This window comes from Anomaloglossus baeobatrachus, chromosome 5 (assembly GCF_048569485.1).
Source record: "Anomaloglossus baeobatrachus isolate aAnoBae1 chromosome 5, aAnoBae1.hap1, whole genome shotgun sequence".
NCBI lineage: Eukaryota > Metazoa > Chordata > Amphibia > Anura > Aromobatidae > Anomaloglossus > Anomaloglossus baeobatrachus.
In genome coordinates, this window is record NC_134357.1 from 115,309,555 (window position 1) to 115,331,641 (window position 22,087).

At 48.7% G+C, this 22,087-nt stretch overlaps 1 protein-coding gene across 3 annotated transcripts in view; it reads left to right on the plus strand.

The window, feature by feature from the left end:
• The window catches only part of MYPN (myopalladin), a 336,685-nt gene that overhangs the window by 170,235 nt on the left and 144,363 nt on the right, over positions 1-22,087 (plus strand). The gene's annotated exons all lie outside the window — the stretch shown is intronic.

Here is a 22,087-nt window from a genome sequence, read left to right on the forward strand (position 1 = left end):
CAGTTGTACACGCTGTCCCTACAGGTTGCAGAATTAAAGGGGGCGGTTCAGCAACAAGTTTAATCTGCTACTTCGGCGCAATCCGTGTTGGTTTCTGGATTGCCAGAACTCAAATGAACCCAAATGGCCACTCCTGGAGATATTTTCAGGACAGTGCAGCCGGTTTGTCAACTTCAGGGAGGTATGCAAATTATTTTACTTTCATGCTCATTCCTCTGGGAGCGAGGCGCAGGGGTGGTGGGTATTGTGATCTTGCTTCTGAGTGGAAACCCACAAGCATGGGTTTTAATCAGTGGACGGGTTTTTCTCTGTGCTCGGTCTTATTTATGACGATCCAGATAAGGTGTTGTTGGCCGAGTATAAGATCCGTTCACTGCACCAGGGGAGCAGAGTAGTACTGCGCTGAATTCCGGGGCTGGTCCGTGGAACCTCAGTGAAAGAAGCCTGCTCTCAAGAGCCATTTTTTTCAGGACGTGTCTGAGAAGATAAAGGAGGCTTTGGTCATGTATGAGACTCCTCCCTCTCTTGAGTGTGCCATGTCTCTTGTAATCCGTATTGATCGTCAGTTCCGTCAAAGGTCTCATATTACCAGGACTATCTGGGAGGGGGTTGCTGTGCCTGCACTGCCTCCTGAGGCCTCTCCCGAGCCCATGCAGCTTGGAGGGACATCCCATGTGAAAAGAAATCCCCCTACTCCTAAAATGCGAGGTATTTGTTTTTATTCTGGCAAGAAGGGACACTTTATTAGTGCATATCCCTTGGTGTCCATAAAAGATTGGCAGTCAGAAAACTGTTAGACTTAGGGGGGTTGGGGGATTCCAACCTGGAAATACATATTTCCTCCACCATGGTGTCTCAGTGTTTATTACCTGCCAGGGTTAATAAAAAAAAAATAAGTGGCCAGGACATCCCTATTAAGGTTTTTGTAGCTAGTGGTTCTGGGGCCAACATAATCAACAGTTTTCTTGCTTCTCTGGGTTAAGGGTGATCGAGTAATCTAGTACAGTCTGTATTTTGCCATTGACTCTTCACCTTTCTCCCAAGAGGACTATAGAGAGTATGTACAGGGGTTGGAACTCCACATCGGGATACACCATTCAGAGTGCATTACATGCCATGTGCTCAAACACTTTCCAGCTCAAATTGTGTTAGGTTGGTTTACATTACATAACCCTGTTGTTGACTGGAAGACCCAGGACATAAATAAATGAAGCTCTTACTGTAACTGTCACGGGCGGAGGAGGGGACGCTGCGCTCACCACGCTCGCGTCCGACGCTGCTGCTGCTCGGTGGCTCGAGCGGTGGGCCGCATCCGGGGACTCGAGCGGCGCTCCTCGCCCGTGGGTGAAAAGGGTGGTTTGTTGGGGTTTGGGATGTCTGTTCGTGATGCCACCCACGGTGTATGGTGAGGTTGGGGCCCCACCGCTGCTCTGTATGGGGAGCGATGACAGGGAGCAGCTGGGATGTTTCTCTCCCCTCCGTGGGTAGGGGAATTTTGGTAGTCCCGGGGCTCGGAGTTATTGTCTGTTTGGTGGATTGTGGGGCCTGGCCAGGTGCAGGGTCGCGGGGCAGCGCAGACGGCTGCGGCGGTCACTCCTGGTCGGTTGGCGGTAATGGTCTCTCCCTGCACCGATGTTATGTTCTCGGTCCCGATGGCTTCCCACCGGTAACCCGCTCCCCAGCGGTGTTTTGGCTAAGGGAGCCCTGTTTGCCCGCAGGCTTTGGCCCTGGGAGCTCTAGCTCTGGCGGTAGCTTTATCTCCCTCACGGTTTGGACGGTTGCCTTCAGTCGGGTCTTTATTGCTGGGAAACCCCGGAGTTTCCCGTCGCTGACGGATTTGACCGGTTTAACGGCGACTCCTAGCCTGGTCGGGGTCCGTAGGCCCTGCCGGATGGTGCTGGCTTCTCTTCGCTTCCCGGTCCGGTACCGGCGGGCCACCGCCCGTCCCCGGTCCTTATGGTTGTGCGTCAATCTGCCTCTCCTGCAGACGGTCACCACCGTCTGCCAACCTTGCTGTTTCTGTGCCCGGGCCACGTACCCGGACACGGACAGTCAGTTCCTCCACTACCACTTCCCTGGCTCTCACTGTCTACACTCCTTTTCACTATCTATCTGCCTGACATTCTTTCCCGCCACCAGGACTGTGAACTCCTCGGTGGGAGGAGCCAACCGCCTGGCTCCGCCCCACCTGGTGTGGACATCAGCCCCTGGAGGGAGGCAACAAGGATTTGTGTGTGTGTGGCTGGTGTGCCTAACTGGGGTGTGGAGTGTGTTGTTGCAGTACCTGTGACGTCCTGGCTTGTCCAGGGCGCCACATAACGAACACTGTCTAGGGACCTGTATCTCAGCGATGACCACCAGTATCACCGATCCTTTCTCAGAGTTTGGTAATGTGTTCTCTGAGAAGGGTTATCAGAAGCTGCTACTGCGTAGACCTTATGACTGCACCATAAAATTGAAGCCAGGGTCTAAATTGCCCAAATGCAGACTGTATAGTCTGTCAGGTCCTGAGAGACTAGCTCTCAAGGATTTCATAATGGAGAGTTTAGCTAATGGACACATTAGGCCATCTCCATCCCATTTCCATGAGTTTAACCAGATTACTGTTTGTGACCCATATCTAATGCCAGTCAGTCCAGACCTATGTAACCAGATTACTGGTGTTAAGCCCGCTTTACACACTACAATATATCTTACGATGTGTCGGCGGGGTCACGTCGTAAGTGTTGCACATCCGGCATCATAAGGTACATTGTAGTGTGTAACAAATACGTGTGATTGCGAATGAACGGTAAAACATTCATCACACGCACGTCGTTCATTCCTCATGAATTGAACGTCAGGTTGTTCATCGTACCCGGGGTAGCACACATCGCAGTGTGTGACACCCCGGGAACGATGAACAGATCTTACCTGCGTCCTGCGGCACCCGGCCAGCAATGCAGAAGGAAGAAGGTGGGCAGGATGTTTACGTCACGGTCATCTCCGCCCCTCCGCTTCTATTGGCCGGCTGCTGCGTGACGTCGATGTGACGCCGACCGTCCCTCCCACTCCAGGAAGTGGACGTTCGCTGCCCACATCGAGGTCGTATGGACTGGTAAGTATGTGTGACAGGGGTTAATCGTTTGTGCGGCACATTCAACAAAATTGAATGTGCCACACATACGATGGGGGCGGTTACGATCGCATACGATATCGTATGCGAAATCGTAACATGTAAAGCAGGCTTAAAATGGTTCTCCAAATTCGATTTTAGCAGGGCTTATAATGTGATTTGGGTCCAACAGGGGATGAGTGGAAGACTGTGTACCGCCCCGTGCTCGGCAGCTGAGCCGCTCGTATCCGGTCCTTCAGTGGGTGGCTCGAGAGTCTCCGGACCCAGGGGTCTCGCGGTCACATCAACTAAAAGAGGGGTTGTGATTTGGGGATGTAGATGTACGTCCGGAGCCGTGTTAAGTTCGTGACGCCACCCACGGGATGTGGTGAAGGTGGACACCAACGCTGTAGTGACGGGGCACCCGGGGGAGATGTTGCGCAGCAAGTTGTTAACCCCTCCGTGGGCAGGGATGGTGGCCACGGGACCCATTGGGGGTGTTTGGCGGTGCAGGGAGATGGGCGACCAAAGGGTGCTGATGTACTCACAATTAGTAAACACACGAGTCTCTGGTAAACCAAGGTGATGGTGGTCGGTGCCCGCAGCCGGGTGCGGTCTAGTCCCCCACCCGGCTGGTGGTCTCTGTCTTTCTCCCGCACCTGTGTTGAAACGTGGACTGCCTGTGCTTGCAATTTCAGGATTCCGCTCCCGGCTTGTTGTTGCCTAAGAAGCCCTTTGCCTGCAGACGCTGGCCCGTGGGATCTCTGAGCCGTGACAGTGGCTGTTTATCCCCCTCGTTGGGCTGTTGCCTTGAGTTGGGACTTTGGGTGGGACAGGACCTCTAGTCCCGGCCGCAATCAGTTAATTAGCTAGCCCCCAGTCGCTTCTGGACCTAGCTTCAGGGTCTGAGTACCCCCCTTTGTGCTCCGGTTTCCGAGTCGGTTCCCCGGGTCGGTACTGGCGGGCTACAACCCTGTCCCGGTCCACCTCGGTTCCACCGAGCCGTCTTCCCGGCTCCTGCAGATGGAGACCACCGTCTGCCTCCTAGCCAAATGTACCAGGGCTCCTACCCCGGGACCTACTCAAATTGTTTTCTCTCCTCTGCTGGAGCTGCACACAGCTCCAGCCCACACACCTCTCCAACTTGAACTCTAGACTTCAACTACTACTGTTTACTTTTCCGCTGACTTCAATACAAGGCGCACTTCCACAAGGTAAGTGGGTGGGTAAGTATCCTGTTCTTGATGCCAGAAATTGAGGTGTACCGCCTCGTACTCAGCAGTCGAGCCACTCGGATCCGGACCTTCAGTGGGTGGCTCGAGGGTCTCCGGACCCGGGGTCTCACGGTCAGTTAAACTAAAAGGGGGGTTGTGGTTTGGGGACGTAGATGTACTGCCGGAGCCGTGTTAAGTTCGTGACGCCATCCACGGGATGTGGTGAAGGTGCACACCACCGCTGTAGTTACGGGGCACCCGGGGGAGATGTTGCGCAGCAAGTTGTTAACCCCTCCGTGGGCAGGGATGGTGGCCCTGGGACCCATTGGGGGTGTTTGGCGGTGCAGGAGGAGGGGCGACCGGAGGGTGCTGATGTACTCACAATTAGTAAACACACGAGTCTCTGGTAAACCAAGGTGATGGTGGTCGGTGCCCGCAGCTGGCTGCGGTCTGGTCCCCCACCCGGCTGGTGGTCTCTGTCTTCTCCCGCACCTGAGTTGGATGGTGGACTGCCTGTGCTTGCAACTTCAGGAGTCCACTCCCGGCTTGTTGTTGCCTAAGGAGCCCTTTGCCCGCAGACGCTGGCCCGTGGGATCTCTGAGCCGTGGCGGTGGCCGTTGTGCTGTTGCCTTCAGTCGGGACTTTGGGTGGGACAGGACATCTAGTCCTGGCCGCAATCAGTTAATTAACTAGCCCCCAGCCGCTTCTGGACCTAGCTTCAGGGTCTGAGTACCCCCCTTTGTGCTCCGGTTTCTGAGTCGATTCTGTGGCGCCCTGGACAAGCCCGGGGCCACAGAGCACAACACCCACACACCCCACACTCCCGGTCAGGCACACCGAAGTCAGGCACAAAACCCTTGTTGCCTTCCTTCAGGGGCTGATGTTCACACCAGGGGGTGGGCCAGGCGGTTGGTCCCGCCCACCGAGGAGTTCACAGTCCTGGAGGCGGGAAAAGTAAACAGTTTAGCTTTGGAGGTGAAAGTGGAAAGAAGGAGAGTGGTAGTGGAGCAACTAACTGACAGCGTCCGGGTGTGTGGCCCGGGCGGTACAGCAAGGTTGGCAGACGGTGGTGACCGTCTGCAGGAGTGGCCTATCGGAGTCTACCGTAAGGACCGTGGACGGGCGGTGGCCCGGCGGTACCGGACCAGTACGCAAAGAGAAGCCAGCACCATCTGGCAGGGGCTTACGGACCCCGGCAAGGCTAGGAGTCGCCGTGAATTTGCCGAATTCGTTAGTGAAGGGAACCTCCTGGGTTTCCCAGCAGCCAAGTCCCGACAGAAGGCAACAGTCCAACCAAGAGAGGGAGACACCGCCACCGCCAAGGCAACCGTTTGCCAGGGCTAGAGCCTGCGGGCAGAAGGGGCTCCTCCAGCCCATATCCAAGCTGGGGAGCGGGTTACCGGTGGGAACCCATTGGAACCATCTACCGTATATAGGTGCAGGGAAAGGCAGTCACCATCAACCTGTCGGGAGAAACAACACCGCAGCCGTCTGTAGGACCCGTCCATCCAGCCGTGTGTTTTACTGAGAACTGTGTCCTCATCATTGGCTGAGTGAGTACCACCGTGCCATGCGGCACAGCGCTGCCCCCGCGACCCTGCACCTCACCATACCCTGCACCTCACCAGGCCCTGTAACTCGCCTGTCATCCATCCCTACCCCATCACCGGGCCCCGGGACAACCAACCCCCTACCCACGGAGGGGAGAACTAACATCAAAGCTGCTCCCTGTCACCGCTCCCGGGATCCTCGTCCAGAGCAGCGGTGGTGTCACTAACTTCACCACAACCGTGGGTGGCGTCACGGACAATAACCCAATCCCCACCATCCAATCAAACCCCTTTTTTCACTCACAGGCGAGGAACGCCGCTCGAGTCCCCGTTATCCGGCCCACCGCTCGAGCCACCACAGAGCAGCGGCAGCAGCAGCCGGACCCGAGCAGTGGGAGAGCGCAGCGTCCCCTCCTCCGCCCTCGACCGTTCCCCGGGTCGGTACCGGCGGGCTACAACCCTGTCCCGGTCCACCTCGGTTCCACCGAGCCGTCTTCCCGGCTCCTGCAGACGGAGACCACCGTCTGCCACCTAGCCAAAGGTACCAGGGCTCCTACCCCGGTACCTGCTCAAATTGGTTTCTCTCCTCTGCTGGAGCTGCACACAGCTCCAGCCCACACACCTCTCCAACTTGAACTCTAGACTTCAACTACTACTGTTTACTTTTCCGCCCCAGGCTGTCTGAGACTCCTCGGTGGGCGTCTTCCAACCGCCTGGTTCCGCCCCCTGGTGTGTCCATCAAGCCCTGAGTGGGTGACTAGGGTTTTAATGTTTGGCTGTATGTTACCTATGAGGGACAGTTGTAATGCGGGGCCCTATTTGCGACTACCTGGCCGGGCGTCACAACTGCATTCAATGCGCCAGAGAGTCACTTTTAAAATCTTGTGATACCATATGACCTTTCCAACATGCCAGCAGTTTTTCAGCACTTTGTAAATTATGTATTTGCTCACCTATTGGGGAAATATGTTATCATTTACTTAGATGACATTCTCATTTATTCATAGGATTTTGGGTCACATTTGAAATATGTTTAACAGGTTTTAAAGCTACTCAGAGCGAACAAATTGTACGCAAAATTAGAGAAGTGTGTATTCGCCGTTCAGGAATTTCCGTTTTTGGGTTACATAATTTCCACTTCGTACGATGTTACGATGGATCCCTCTATGTTACAGGCTACATTAAAATGGGACTGCCTGAGAACCTTAAGGTGCTGCAACATTTCTTGGGGTTGGAAAATAATTACAGAAAGTTTATTAAAAAAAATTCTGCCATAGCAAGACCTCTTACTGACATGACGAAAAATGGTACGAACTTTTCTAACTCGTCTGAGGGTGATTTATACACATTTGACTGTCTTAAAAAATGCTTTGCGTCCGGACCTGTATTAATACAGCCTGATGTATCTCTTCCCTTCACGGTGGAAGTTGATGCACCAGAGGTGGGTGTAGGAACTGTATTGTCTCAATGTCCTTCTGTTGGTAAACTGCATTCATGTGCCTTCTTTTACAAGATGTTATCTCCAGCGGAACGTAATTATGACATTGGTAATAGGTAAATACTTGCTATCAAATTAGTGTTTGAGGAGTGGCAACACTTTGTGGGAGGAGCTTGCAGTGGGTGAGCAGACCCCCTGCAAAAGGGAGCATAGTTAACCCGGAAATGTTATTAATAAAAATGTTTTATTTGTATGTGCAGGTGTATTGTGTTAGGGTACCCCTAGTGGCCGGGTGGGACGGCTGTCACCACAGTGGGGAGGAGGAGCCGGCAGAGACAAGGGGAGGAGAGAGCAAGGGTGTGAGGGAAAGATTAGATCAAGGGAGCAGTCGTCTCGGGGACAGGAGCGGAGCAGCAGAGCCGGGGCAGAGTGTGGGAGCTGGAAAGCAGGGAAGCCGGTGAGAAAAGGAGCGGGCGGAACCTCATAGTGTGAAGCAGTCCGGTGTGGGTCCGGGCTGTGGGTAGCCAGAAGTGGGAGCCGGGCGAAGTGGAGTAGTCAGGCACATCCCCACTGGAGGGGACGCAAGGACAGGCTTCCCCCAGCTAAGGAAGCGTATCACCACCTTTATTGCTTTGTTTGGGACTTTGTGAAGAATAAAAGAATGTTTGTTCATTGCATCGAACCCTGCCTGAAGAGTGTTTGTGCGCCGGATAACATCTGCATCACCACCACACTCTGCCCCACCAAGTCATCTCCTGTCCCCATAGTGACGGTGGAACCAGGGGTACGCCTGATTGCAAGAGCCACGACTACAAGGCCAGAGGCACCCCTGGCACCCCGTTACATGTGGCGTAGTCGGCAGGATGCGAGTCCCTTGCCGGAGAACCAGGAGTCTGAAGACCAAGTAGTGCCTGAAGCACGGAATTCGGACTATGAAAGAAGATTCCCAGTTCCCTGGTGGGAAGAAAACGAAGTACCCGCAGCGTTGGACCGGGTACAGGGTGACGATCAGGAAGCCGTTATCTGTGAGGAAGAAAAGGCGCGAAAAGTTGGCGCCGAAAGAAGAGCCTGGGGCTGGCCGGTGCCGAAGAGAAAGCATGGAGTACTCCGCCCAAAGAGGGGAGGCGCCAGCTCCAGGGCATTGAAGAAGAGGAAAAAGTACCTCAGCGGAGGAGTCAAGATGATGCGTGAGGCTGGAGGTGGAGTCCGTTTAAAAGCGGGAAATGAAGACCCGCCTCCACTTCCTCCAGTCTCAGCGTCGACACCACCGCCATTATCAGCGATTCTGTTGAGAACCGAGATGGAGAACTTTGGGCAACCTGCGGAGTTGGCGACGACTATGGCTCTCATCAGCCTTGGCCGGGGCCGACCCCGGTTCGCCCCTGCTAGCGAGGCCGCGATAGCGGATCTTCCCATTGGGCCGGGAGGCTCTACAAGACCGGACAAGGTCTCTTGGAAGACCTCATGGGACGCTCAAACCGGGAGCACCATTACAGAGGTGAAGGCGATCTATGCTACCCCGCCCATGCCAAGCCGTCCGGGGGTTGCTGCTTTCCCATGGGACACCCCGCAGCTTAACGCCGTCGCCACACCATTTGTCCCGGCGCCAGAGTCGGCTGAGGAGTTAGCCGGGCGCCTAGAGGAGGACCACCTGGGCTTCTTCTGGGACCCAGTCATCGCCCCGCCGGAGAAGTCGCACCCCAGGGTTCCGCCCTCGAAGCCTGGCCCCCAGAGTAAGTTGTTGCCTCCAGCACCTGCCGAGACCGGTGTTGTTCAAGACCGGCAAAAAGTTCCTTTGTTGTTGTAAAGTTTGATGGGCCTGTTGCCCTCCAGCGAAGACCGGGAGCGCTACTGAAGCCTCCGGGCACCCATCTAAGACCGGGAGCGCTGTTGAGCCTCCGGGCGCCCATCTAAGACCGGGAGCGCTGTTGAGCCTCCGGGCGCTATCCAGAGACCGGGAGCGCTGCTGCGCCATCAAGCGCCCCTCAAGACCGGGAGCGCCGCTGAACTGGTGCCGCTGTTGAGGACTGAACCGAAAGGTTTTTATGTGTTTATGTTTTATGTGTTTAAGAGCCTTGCCGGGAGGCTCGGATTTTAAGAGGGGAGGCATGTAGTGGGTGGGCCTACCCCCTACTAGTCTAGCATAGATAACCCGGTACTGTTGTTATTAAAAATGTTTTACTATTGTTCTATGATGTGTTAGGGCACCCCCTAGTGGCCGGGTGGGACGGCTGTTGCCACCGGGGAGGAGGAGTCGGCCGGATTGCTAGGCAAGGTCTGAATGTGTGTGAGACAGAAAGATCCGGGTCAGCGGAGTGTGAACATCTGCAGCGGCAAGTGCGATTGTGTGAGCGGAACATCAGGGGACACCGGAGATAAGGAGGTGGACGCAACCTCAAAGCCTATTCTGCCGGTGTGGGTCCGGTGTATGCTTGGCTGAAGAGTGGGAGTCCAGTGGCGCAACCTCAAAGCCTATTCTGCCGGTGTGGGTCCGGTGTATGCTTGGCTGAAGAGTGGGAGTCCAGTGGCGCAACCTCAAAGCCTATTCTGCCGGTGTGGGTCCGGTGTATGCTTGGCTGAAGAGTGGGAGGAGTACTTTGGGCATATCCCCATCAGAGGGTGCGTTTGGGCAGGTTGTCCCCAGCTCCACTAATATTGCCGAAATCCGCTGACCGGAGTGTTTTATCTTTGTGAATAAATGTCGTTTTTATTGCATCTGGACTGTTGCCTGCAGCCTCTTTGTGCATCGGCCGATGAAGATACCGACACACACTCTCTCAACATTAAAGAAGTGATGAAGCCAGGGATGTGCCTTGAATACAGTGCTGCCACGACTACACAGCCAGAGGCCTCCCTGGCTGGTCATTACAAGCTATTAATCCGATTACTGTAATTATGGACCATAAAATCTTAGTCTTTCACCGAGACAAGCTCGGTGGTCTTTACTTTTTAATATGTTTCATTTTTTCGTAACTTACCATACAGGGTCTAAAAATACAAAGGCTGATGCATTGTCCAGTAGTTTTCCATTGTGGAACACCTTGTGAGAAATCTGTGCTAATCCTGCAAAATGGAGTGGTGGTGTCGACGCTCAGTTAGGAGGATGAATCTGAGATTGTGGAGGCCCAGGAGGAGGAGGCACCATCTGGGGTCCCAGCTAACAAGTAATTTGTCTCCCTGAATCTTTGCCCTGTTCTGGGGGAACATAATGATTTTGCCCTGGCTGGTCACCCTGGGGTGAATGACACTCTGCATCTCTTATTGCATTGTTTTTGGTGACCAAAAATATGGAGGGATGTGTTGTCGTAAGTGTCTGCTTGTGCCACCTGTGCGAATTCTAAGACATCGCATTCTCATTCGTCAGGTTGTCTACTGCCATAGACTGTTCATAGCAAACCTTGGACGGACATTTCCATGGATTATATTATGGCTCTTCCTCTCTCTGCTGGTAATATTGTTTTTTTTCTTGTGGTGGATAAGTTTTCGAAAATTATACATTTTATTGCCTTACCATCTGTACCCAATGCTAAAAGTTTAGCTCATGTATTTATATGTGAAATTGTCAGACTCCATGGAGTCCCGTCTGATATTGTTTCTGATAGATGTACTCAATTTATTGCCAATTTTTGGAGGGCTTTATACTCTCACTTAGGGTTTAAGCTATCTCACTCATCACCTTTCCATCCACAGTCTAATGGGAAAACATAGCACATGAATCAGAGCTTGGAGCAGTATTTGCTGTGTTTTGTCACAGATAATCAGTAGGAGTGGTCCTCGTACCTTCCTCTTGCAGAACTTGCTATTAATAATGAATCATGAGTCCTATGGTATATCTCCTATCTTTTGTAACTATGGTCACCATCCCCAGTTCTGTACTTTTCTTAAAGGGCACTCGTTTGGGGTAGCCGAAGAGGACCAATTGGGTTCAGCATTATCACCTACACGGGAAAAGGTTCAGCAGCACTTGCATAGCATGGGCTGTAGGTATAAGCGTGTGACTGACTGTAGACGTGTCTCTGGTCAGGACCTGTGTGTGGGTGATCTGGTGTGGTTATGCACTAAAAACATTAAGCTTAAAGTACCGTCACTTAAATTAGGACTTTACTTAATTGGTTTGTTCAACATTACTACTGTCATCACTCCATTGGTTTTCCATCTGGCCTTACCAGCATCATATAAAATCCATAATGTCTTCCACAAACCTCTATTAAAGAAATGTATGGGTTTGGGAACTCCTCTTCCTGCCCCTCCACATTTGGTCTTGGTTGATGGATCATTGGAGTTTCAGGTATCGAGAATTATAGATTCTTGGGTCATTCGCCATTCTCTACAGTACCTAGTTCACCGACAAAGTTATGGTCCTGAGGAGAGGACTTGGGTACCAGCTTCTAATGACCATGAGGAGCACCTGGTTAGGGCATTCCATCGCCATTATCCGAAGAGATCTGGTCCTGAGGGTCAAGAGGGATCTCGTAGAGGGAGGGGCACTGTCACACGGTGTTTGACTCTAAACTTGCCTAGTGTCATGGCGGTGTCTGACAGTATTCACACTGCAAAATTTGACACTCCACACTTTGCCTTGTTTGGTGCTTCTGAGTTACACAGACAGACTTGGGCATCGACTAGCTGTGTTCTCATTAGTGATTGGGCTTGCAGGAGCTAATTTCTGCTAGCCTGCTAGTTACCTCTTGGATCATATGTTGTGGTAGCCCTATCACAATCCCTCTCCACCTTTTTAAGATGGTGGAGCCTGTCTTCCCATGCCGAATATAGATTTTACTAACCCAGTCTATGCTATTGTATCCCAGTGCTGCTGATGATTGTATTATTTTGTACGTGGAGTGGTTGAGTAGTTCTCATGTTGTCTTGTTGTTTCTTCACTGCTCTTACTTTCCCCTGAGCTCATTTGGTCTTCTATCTCTGTTTGTGTGTGTCATGACATAGAGATTTGGTTTCCCGTGTTTGTCTATTTCTGTTGGCTTTATCACTCCTGCTCTGACCCTCCCCAAGGGTTGGGGGAGGGGGTATAAGATCAAGGCTGGTCAGGAGCAAGGCAAGGAAGGTGGCTCATATATCCTCACCATCAGAGCTAACTCTGAGATTAGGAATAGCTAGGTCCCTAGCCTGAGGGCCAGTCTAGGAGCCCCTGCTCTCCACCAACACCTTGACACTGAATTAGTGAGTTACCAAATAACCATGTTCGTCTCCATTGAGTCCAGTAGGCTACGTGATGCCTATTCACATTTTTTTGCAGCTAGCATGCACATTCCACTTAGATTCACATCTCGCCTGAAGAAGCTTCACTTGTAGTGCAGAAGAGCAAACCCAAATTAATCCCTTTATTTTACTTTTATGGTGAAAGCTAGGTTTCATACATAGCATGAAAATAATATTATTAAGAGATCTGTATATCAGATAGTTAACTAAAATCAGAACAGTGTCACATAGAAACTTTCTGACCCTTAGGGCGTCATGCCAGGTAGCAGTCTTTTAAAACGCCACCTGTCCGTACACATATTCCACAAAGAAGTTTACAGTTTGTTCTTTATAATACTAGACTTCATGACTCCACATTCAACAAAATGCAATAGCAGGTGATGGTTCCCCTTTAATAGATATGACATGATGCCAGTGCACTGCTGTCATTTCAAATATGTGGCTGTTCCTACCTTTATCAGTGCTAAGACTGCAAATGTCATTGAGTGACAGTAACACAAGAGAGATGGCACCTGTTATACGTGAACTAATTAAAGATTTTGTGTTGGAAGAAAAGATGTGGGATGGCTTAGACTTGGTGACAGCAACAGAGTTCTGAGTATGACATTGTGATAGCGATGTGCAATGTAAACATTTGCTTTTTCTTTTCTTGACTAAAGCTGGTGTCACACACAGCGACAACGACAACGACGTCGCTGCTACGTCACCATTTTCTGTGACGTTGCAGCGACGTCCCGTCGCTGTCACTGTGTGTGACATCCAGCAACGACCTGGCCCCTGCTGTGAGGTCGCCGGTCGTTGCTGAATGTCCAGCTTCATTTTTTGGTCGTCACTCTCCCGCTGTGACACACACATCGCTGTGTGTGACAGCGAGAGAGCGACAAAATGAAGCGAGCAGGGACCAGGAGCCGACGTCTGGCAGCTGCGGTAAGCTGTAACCAGCGTAAACTTCGGGTAACCAAGGGAAGACCTTTCCCTGGTTACCCGATATTTACCTTCGTTACCAGCCTCTGCCTTGCTGCCAGTGCCGGCTCCTGCTCTGTGCACATGTGGCTGCAGTACACATCGGGTAATTAACCCGATGTGTACTGTACCTAGGAGAGCAAGGAGCCAGCGCTAAGCACGGCTCCCTGCTCTCTGCACATGTAGCACAGCGACGTTATGATCGCTGCTGCGTCGCTGTGTTTGACAGCTAAGCAGCGATCATAACAGCGACTTACAAGGTCGCTGTTACGTCACAGAAAATGGTGACGTAACAGCGACGTCGTTGTCGCTGTCGCTTAGTGTGAACCCAGCTTAAGGATCTATGCTTAAATGAACAAAAGTCTCTAACGTTTACTATTAATATTTAAGTCGAAGAGATAATGTTCAGTTCTGGACTGATAAACTGTATTTTCAGTAATACATTAATAGAAGCAGTGCACTATATTGTACATTATGCATATACTGTATTTTTCTGACTATAACAGGAACCTTTTTCTACCAAAAATGTACCTGGCTGCTGGGGGGAGGGAGGGGCAGTGGTGGTGGAGCGGGGGTCACAGGAGGCAGGAGCAGAGTCGCCGCTGCAGGAAGGCAGTGGCAGCAGGATTAGGGCGATCGCATGTGTTTGCCATTAAAGAAAATGAAGATTCACTGCTCCTCATGCGCTTAAACCCGCCCACCTCTTATCACCAAGGTCAGTGATAGTAAATGACAGTGATAGTAAAAATCTTCACAGATGCCAAGGCTGAGAGATGGGCGGGATTATGGGTGTTGGGAGCAGTGAATATTCATTTTGGATTAGCCAGCAGTTGATGTTGGTGCCTGTGACCTGGGGTACATGGCAGTGATGTCATGCACTGCCTGTCACTTACATGCAGAAGTCAGATGCCAGCCAGAAGAGGACAATGTGCATCGAGGTAGCGGAATTGTTTATTTTTGTAAGTGTTAAAATAAAGTGGCAGACAGGAGGTATACAAGGATGAGCAGCATGTATACCAGGATGGGGATCCTACATGCTAGGATGAGGGGCATATATACCAGTGAGGGGGACATATATACCAGGATGAACAACATATATACCAGGATGGGGAACATCTAAACTAGGATGAAAAACATATATAACAGGATTGGACCATGATGGGGAAAATAAATAGCAGGATGGGCCCATGTTGGGGACTTATATACAAGGATGAGCGACATATATACCAGGTTGAGGATCATATATACTAGGTTGGGGAACATATATTCCAGTGAGGGGGACATATATACCAGGATGAACAACATATATACCAGGATGGGGAACATCTAAACCAGGATGAAAGACATATATAACAGGATGGGACCATGATGGGGAACATAAATAGCAGGATGGGCCCATGTTGGGGACTTATATACCAGGATGAGCGACATATATACCAGGTTGAGGATCATATATACTAGGGTGGGGAACATATATACTAGGGAGGGGACATATATAACAGAATGAACAACATATATATCAGGATGAGGAACATCTATATCAGGATGGAAGACATATACCAGGATGGGACCATGATGGGGGACATATATACCAGCCTGGCAACATATATCCCAGGATGGGATCATATATACAAGGATGAGAGACATATATACCAGGATGTGTGACATACCAACTAGGATGTGGAACATTTATACCAGGATGGGGAACATATATACCAGTATTGGTGACATGTATGACAGGATGGGCTCCTGATGGAGATCATATATACCATGATGGGCCCAGGATGGAGGAGATGTATGTCAGGATGGGGAACATAAACACCAAGATGGGCCCAGGATGGGGATCATATATACCAGGATGTGAGACATGTATGCCAGGATAGGTCATATATAAGTATGGGGAATATATAAACCAGGATGGAGGACATATATACCAGGATGGGTCATATAAATACCAGAATGGACCACATATATACCAGGATGGGGAACATACAGCATATACCAGGAAGTGGCCCAGGATGGGTGACATTGGTACAGAATTGTGGGAAACAGTGTCAGCAGCAGATTCCCCCCGGTATATATATATATATATATATATATATATATATATTCGGTATATATCTATGTATGTGCATTTATTGCAACCTTCCATTTTCTTGGCAACTGTTAGTTCAGAATTCCTGCTAACTGATCATCCAACAAGAATAGTAACGAACATATTAAATGCCAGGAGCTGTGTGATAAAAGAGCTGTACACCAGAGGAAATGTGGAGCTAGGCACCTGCGAGTTGGTGGAGCTGTGCACATTGTACTGGACAGTTTGGCATTGTATTTGGCAGAATGAATACCAATTCTTTTATATAGCTATGGTCAAACTTACAGGTTTCTTTTTGCTTTAGTTCATATTCCTGACAAATTAGTTGTATGAATCACAAAACCAGGTGGACACACATCAGCCGTGGTTCACTAGTCCCAGGATGGACTCCAGAATCAGTAAGAGGAAAAAGATCGGCACTCACAAATAATGTTCCTTTTTGCAGAATTTATTCCATTTGTTTCATTCCATTTTCTTTCCAAAATAAGTACAAAATGACGCGTTTTGGTCAGAAAGTGCAGACCTTTTTCAAATTAAGTACTTGGTTTGAAAAAGGTCTGCACTTTCTGACCGAAACGCGTCATCTTGTACTTATTTTGGAAAGAAAATGGAATGAAACAAATGGAATAAATTGTGCAAAAAGGAACTTTATTTGTGAGTGCCAATCTTTTTCCTCTTACTGACAAATTAGTTGTATGATAGACGAATAATGGGTCCAATAATCTAAATATGCATACAAAATAAACACTCCTAAGATGATAGCAAGTATCACGTACTATAGTCAGTGACTACATGCAAGGTAAAAATAGGGGGCTCCACACTATTTAGGCAATTGAAATCCTATACAAAAAAAGGAAAACTACCAATCAGGACATACTAAAATATAGGCTTTCAATATTAATGAGCAATTAGACAAACATGGAAAGTTATGAAACTTTGCAAATCACTTTATTAGGGGTTTTGTCTTCATTCCTTTAACAATATGCATGTATGTGGCTTTGCCCACGTTTATATGCAAATGTTTATAATGAAGACAAACCTCCTAAGGTTATGTGTACACGTTAAGTACAAGTGCATCTCAATAAATTAGAATATCATCAAAAAGTTAATTTATTTCAGTAATTCAACACAAACAGGGAAACGCATACATTATGTAGTCATTACAAACAGAGTGATCTATTTCAAGTGTTTATTTCTGTTAATGTTGATGATTGTAGCTTACAGCCAATGAAAACCCAAAAGTCATTATCTCAGAAAATTGGAATAATTACCACAAAACACCTACAAAGGCTTACTAAGCATTTAAAATGGTCCCTTAATCTGGTTTAGTAGGCTACAGAATCATTGGGAAGACTGCTGACTTGACAGATCTCCAGAAATCAGTCATTGACACACTCCACAAGGAGTGTAAGCCACAAAGGTCATTGTTAAAGAAGCTGGCTATTCAAAGTGCTGTATTTAAGGATATTAATGGAAAGTTGAGTGGAAGGAAAAAAGTGTAGTAAAAAAAGGTGCACAAGCAAAGGGGATAACCACAGACTTGATAGGATTGTTAAGAAAAGGAAATTCAAAAATTTTGGGGAGGTTCACAAGGAGTGGACTGCTGCTGGAGTCAGTGCTTCAAGAGCCACCACACTCAGTGGTATCCAGGACATAGGCTACAAGTGTTGCATGCCTTGTGCAAAGCCACTCATGACCAATAGACAACACCAGAAGCGTCTTACCTGGGCCAAGGAGAAAAAGAACTGGACTGTTGCTCAGTGATCCAAGGTGTTGTTTTCAGATGGAAGTAAATTTGGAAATCAAAGTCCCAGAGTCTGGAGGAAGAGTGGAGAGGCCACAATCCAAGCTGCTTGTGAAGTTTCCACAATCAGTGATGGTTGGGGGAGCCATGTCATCTGCTGGTGTAGATCCACTGTGTATTATCAAGGTCAAAGTCAGTGCAGCCATCATCTACCAGGAAATTTTAGAGCACTTCATGCTTCCCTCTGCCGACAAGTTTTTTGGAGATGGAAATTTAATTTTCCAGCAAGACGTGGTGTGGCGCCCACCTGCAGCGGTCGCCTCAGGGACGTCACTCCACCTTCTGGGATGCCACAGGGGCTCCACTTGATTGTCGCTGGAAACAGGTATGTCAGGTTGTTTACATCTGAGTCGTGACGCCACTCTCGGTTTGCGGTCAGGGTTATAGGTGACCGCCACTGCAGTTTAATGAGCGTCTGGGGCTGATGGAATCTGCAGTCAGTTGGTGTGGACTCCCGAGAGTGAGGCTGGCCCCAGGGGCTCGGGTGTATGCGTGTAGAACTACAGGTTTCAGAATAACTCAGTCGCAGTCCAGAAAGTCTTTCAACTTGTTTACTCACTTTTAGTTGGTTGGTGAGATACCCGGACGATGCTGAGATTATACCAGGTGGAACCAGGAATTCCTGCAGGCCGTTCTGAGGGTAGCTATTAACTCACCTTCCTTGCACTTCTTGTTATGGATAACCCCTGACTTGCAGTATCGTGGGATTCATCCAGGGAAGTCGCTACTGCCTTTCTCCGGTTTCTGCCCCGTTTGCCGGCAGCGTGGACCAGGTGAGATGGCTTCTGGCCCTATCTTCTTATGGGTCCCCCTGTTGCTGCTGAGGCTCGAACTCTGTATCTTTGGTGAGGAACCTCTAGTCCCCTCACCGGCAGGTTTAGCAGATCAGTAAATCGATGTCTGGCTCTAGGGACCTGTTCCCTGTGCGTGTCCAATCACCAGCAGTCCCCGTACTCGTCTGCCTCTCTTCAGGTGTCTTTCAGACTGACTTTCTGGTCACTGTAGTGTACTCCCCCGCTAAGAGCTACCACACATGCAGTGTCTGACTAGCGTGGCTGTACGTCTGCTTCCTTCAGCAACTTCTGTACACTGCTCCTGACTGGCTTTCTCCTCCTCCTTTTCTGACTGCCACTGCAACCTAGCTTCCAGCCCATCCACTACACCCCTTGCTGAGAATTGAAAGCTAACCTCTTCAGGGCTTCCCAAGGGTCCCCTCTAAAGGTGTGGGAGACCTGGTTGCTATGTGTCTGTGTGTACACACCTCATTCTGGCCTTTTGGAATTACCTCGAAGCACTGTCCCAGCATGGGTGCAGTACTCAGTGGTGCCTGACCAGGTCAGGGGCGCCACAGTGGCAACTGTCCACACTGCCAAAAATACCAATACCTGGTTTAATAACCACAGTATCACTGTGCTTGATTCTCCAGTGAACTCGCCTGACCTAAACCCCATAGAGAATCTATGGGGTATTGTCATAAGGAAGATGGGGGATACTAGACCCAACAATGCAGACGAGCTGAAGGCTGCTATCAAAGCAACCTGGACTTCCATAACACCTCAGCAGTGCCACAGGCTAATCACCTTTATGCCATGCTGCATTGATGGCAGTATTTCATGCAAAAGGAGCCCCAACCAAGTACTGAGTGCATTTACAGTACAGACTTTTCAGTAGGCGCCAACACTTCGAGTTAAAAATAATTTTTTCAGTTGGTCTTATATAATATTCTAATTTTCTGAGATAATGACTTTTGGGTTTTCATTTTCTGTAAGCCATAATCATCAACATTAACAGAAATAACACTTGAAATACATCACTCTGTGTATAATGACTCTGTATAATATATGTGTTTCCCTTTTTGTATTAAATTACTGACAAAAATTAACTTTTTGATGATATTCTAATTTATTGAGAAGCACCTGTATCTAGGGGGCAATTTTATCATCTAATGGGCACAAAGAAGGCATTTTACTTTGTATGAGGCACAATGGTGGACATTATGTGGGGTACTAAGAGGATCAGTAATAGGGACACATGACAGCAGAGGTTCTGTATAAGGCTGCTTTCACACCTCCGGTTTCTGCAATGCGGCACAATCCGGCACTTTGCAGGAAAATTGCAACCGTTTTTTTTTGCTGCCGGTTGCGTTTTTTCTGCATAGATTTTAATTAGTGTCGCATTGTGCCGCAAGGCCTTGCGTTCCATCCGGGTTTTGCCGCATGCAGCAGATTTAGCCGATGCGGCGGCCGGATGGAACGTTGCCTGGCACGTTTTTTCGTGCGGCAAAAAAACCCACATCGCGACGCATTTGGCCGATGCGGCGCATTTTTCAATGCATGCCTATGGCGGCCGGATGCGGCGCGATGCGGCAATAACCGCATCCGGCCGCCGCATGCGGTTTTTGCCACTGCGCATGCTCAGTAGCATGCCGCAAGCGGCCAAAACCGGACTGGCCGCAAAGGAAAAACTTATGCAAAGGATGCGGTGTTTTCACCGCATCCGTTGCATAGCTTGCACAGCCGGATTGAGCCGCAGAGCTCAAGCCGGATGTGTGAAAGCAGCCTTAGGGTGACAGCAGGATGAGGAGTTTGTGCAGATTGGAAATAGATGGGGATGGTGCTGGAAATGTGAGAAGTCAGATGTGTCTTTGCAGTAATTGCTGCAAAAGATTTGTGATTGAAAGAAGTTGTTATGTTGGTCTGGGCCAGATGGAAAAGATGGAAAAAAGTGAACATCTCCAACAGAAAGAACGTCAGCTGTAAGTCACCATCTATAACTGAACTGTAATCTATTATTATTATTATTATATTCTGCTCAAAAAAATAAAGGGAACACTTAAAAAAGGATTTGTGTTTTGGTTTTCTCTTTATTTTTTTGAGCAGTATATGTTCTGCAGGGCTGGTATTTACCACTATGAGGTCACCACATAGCAGTAATGTCTGTGTTAATCTTTGTATAGTGATTTTGAGTAACAGCAATATCATCTGCTGATTTTTCCGTATACGTAAGATTAGGTTGTGTCACCATAGTTGTACACTTGATTACCTGATTGGGGGCCACTCAGATGCTCCCTCCAGCTATGCCTCTGGTCCTTTTCCATAAAATATAAAAGTGTCTATTTGGCTACGTAGGTTCATGATTTAATTTTTCTGCTTGTGGGCATGCAAGTTTAGAGTTCAGTGGGTGTTCTCTGTTAATGAACGCTTCCTCTTCCACTCCCTCCCCTTCTTTTCTTCAGTGCTTCTAAAACTGTAAGGTTGCCTCTCTGGTGGGCAATACTTTTTGTATTGAATAAATGAAAAAAAAAATACTTTTTGATGATATTCTAATTTATTGAGATGCACTTGTATATACTACTGCCCTGTGCAAATTGCTCTAAAAAAAACACTTTTGCCCCAGTGTGATTTTTTCACAATCAACATACACTAACTGATCCTATAACAATCATGCTTCGTAAGTGCTCACTCAACATTTAATAATATCTCCTGAGTCTCCCCCTGTATAAAGTTCCCCTCAACACAGCATGATGGCCCTCAGAGGTCCCTATACACAGCATGATGAGACCCACAGTAGCCCCCTTGCACTGTATGACAGCCCTCAGTAGTCCCCCATACACTGTAATATGGCCCCTAGTATTTACCCCATGAGCAAAACAAACAAACATCTTATAAGCTCCTACCCATGATCATGAGGTGCCAACCGGCAGACAGAACATAAACATGGTGCCACCGTGCCGGGGCTCGCAGAGTCCCAGTGGGATGACATCATCACGTTGCTCTTCCTTTCTACCTCAACCGTGAGTCTGAGAGAAGTAGCGCAGGGAGATCGTGTCTCTCTGCTCTACCCCAGAGATTAACTGTATAGGCGCACTGCACACACCAATACAGTTTACTGTAGTAGTGGCTCCGGCTGGGCCACTGAGATTGTGGGGCTGTGAATGACCACACCCTCTCCCCCCCACCTCGAAATCCGTTACTGAAAAGGACATATCTCTTATATTTTTACAAACTATCATTTGTAAATAATAGGTTTAGGAAAAAAATGAAATTTAAAAAAAAATTGTCTGTGACTTCTTATGATTCTTATGTAAAATAATGGGAATATTCTGTCTGTAATGTAGATTTAAGGATTTGTCAATTGTCATTATTTTTTTTTTTTAAAAAAGAAAACATTTAGATGCTTATCTCAGCTGCCAAAATAATCACCTACCTAACTCCCTTTCATCCTTATGTCATCTCATTTTCATGGTTACAGCTCAGCCTTAAACGTATTGCAGATGTCTTCATATATCATAGAAAGGGAATTTGCACAGGTGGCCTGATCCTTTCTTCAACTTACGACTGATACATGGAATACTACATTTTTCTTTCCTGTGTATTGGTAGATCTATCAAACAGTCCTTTGCAAATTTATTTATTTATTTCTAACGTGTCTTTCTTATAACAGGTTTCCCAACAACATTTGATTAGAGGAGCAAGCAGACTAGCACAGGTTACCTCTTGCTAGTCTGCCTATGAATTAGCACACAACAGGTTGACGCCCGAGTTTGCCTGTGTTGTTCCCAGACACCAGAGAAACTATTGGGCAGAGTGTCAGAATCTACAATCTGACCAGAGCCAAATGCCGCCATGAAAGTCGGTGAAGTTTTTGCAAAACTCCATATGACAAATACATAATTACGCCCATGGTTTGATTAAAACATGGCAATGAGACTC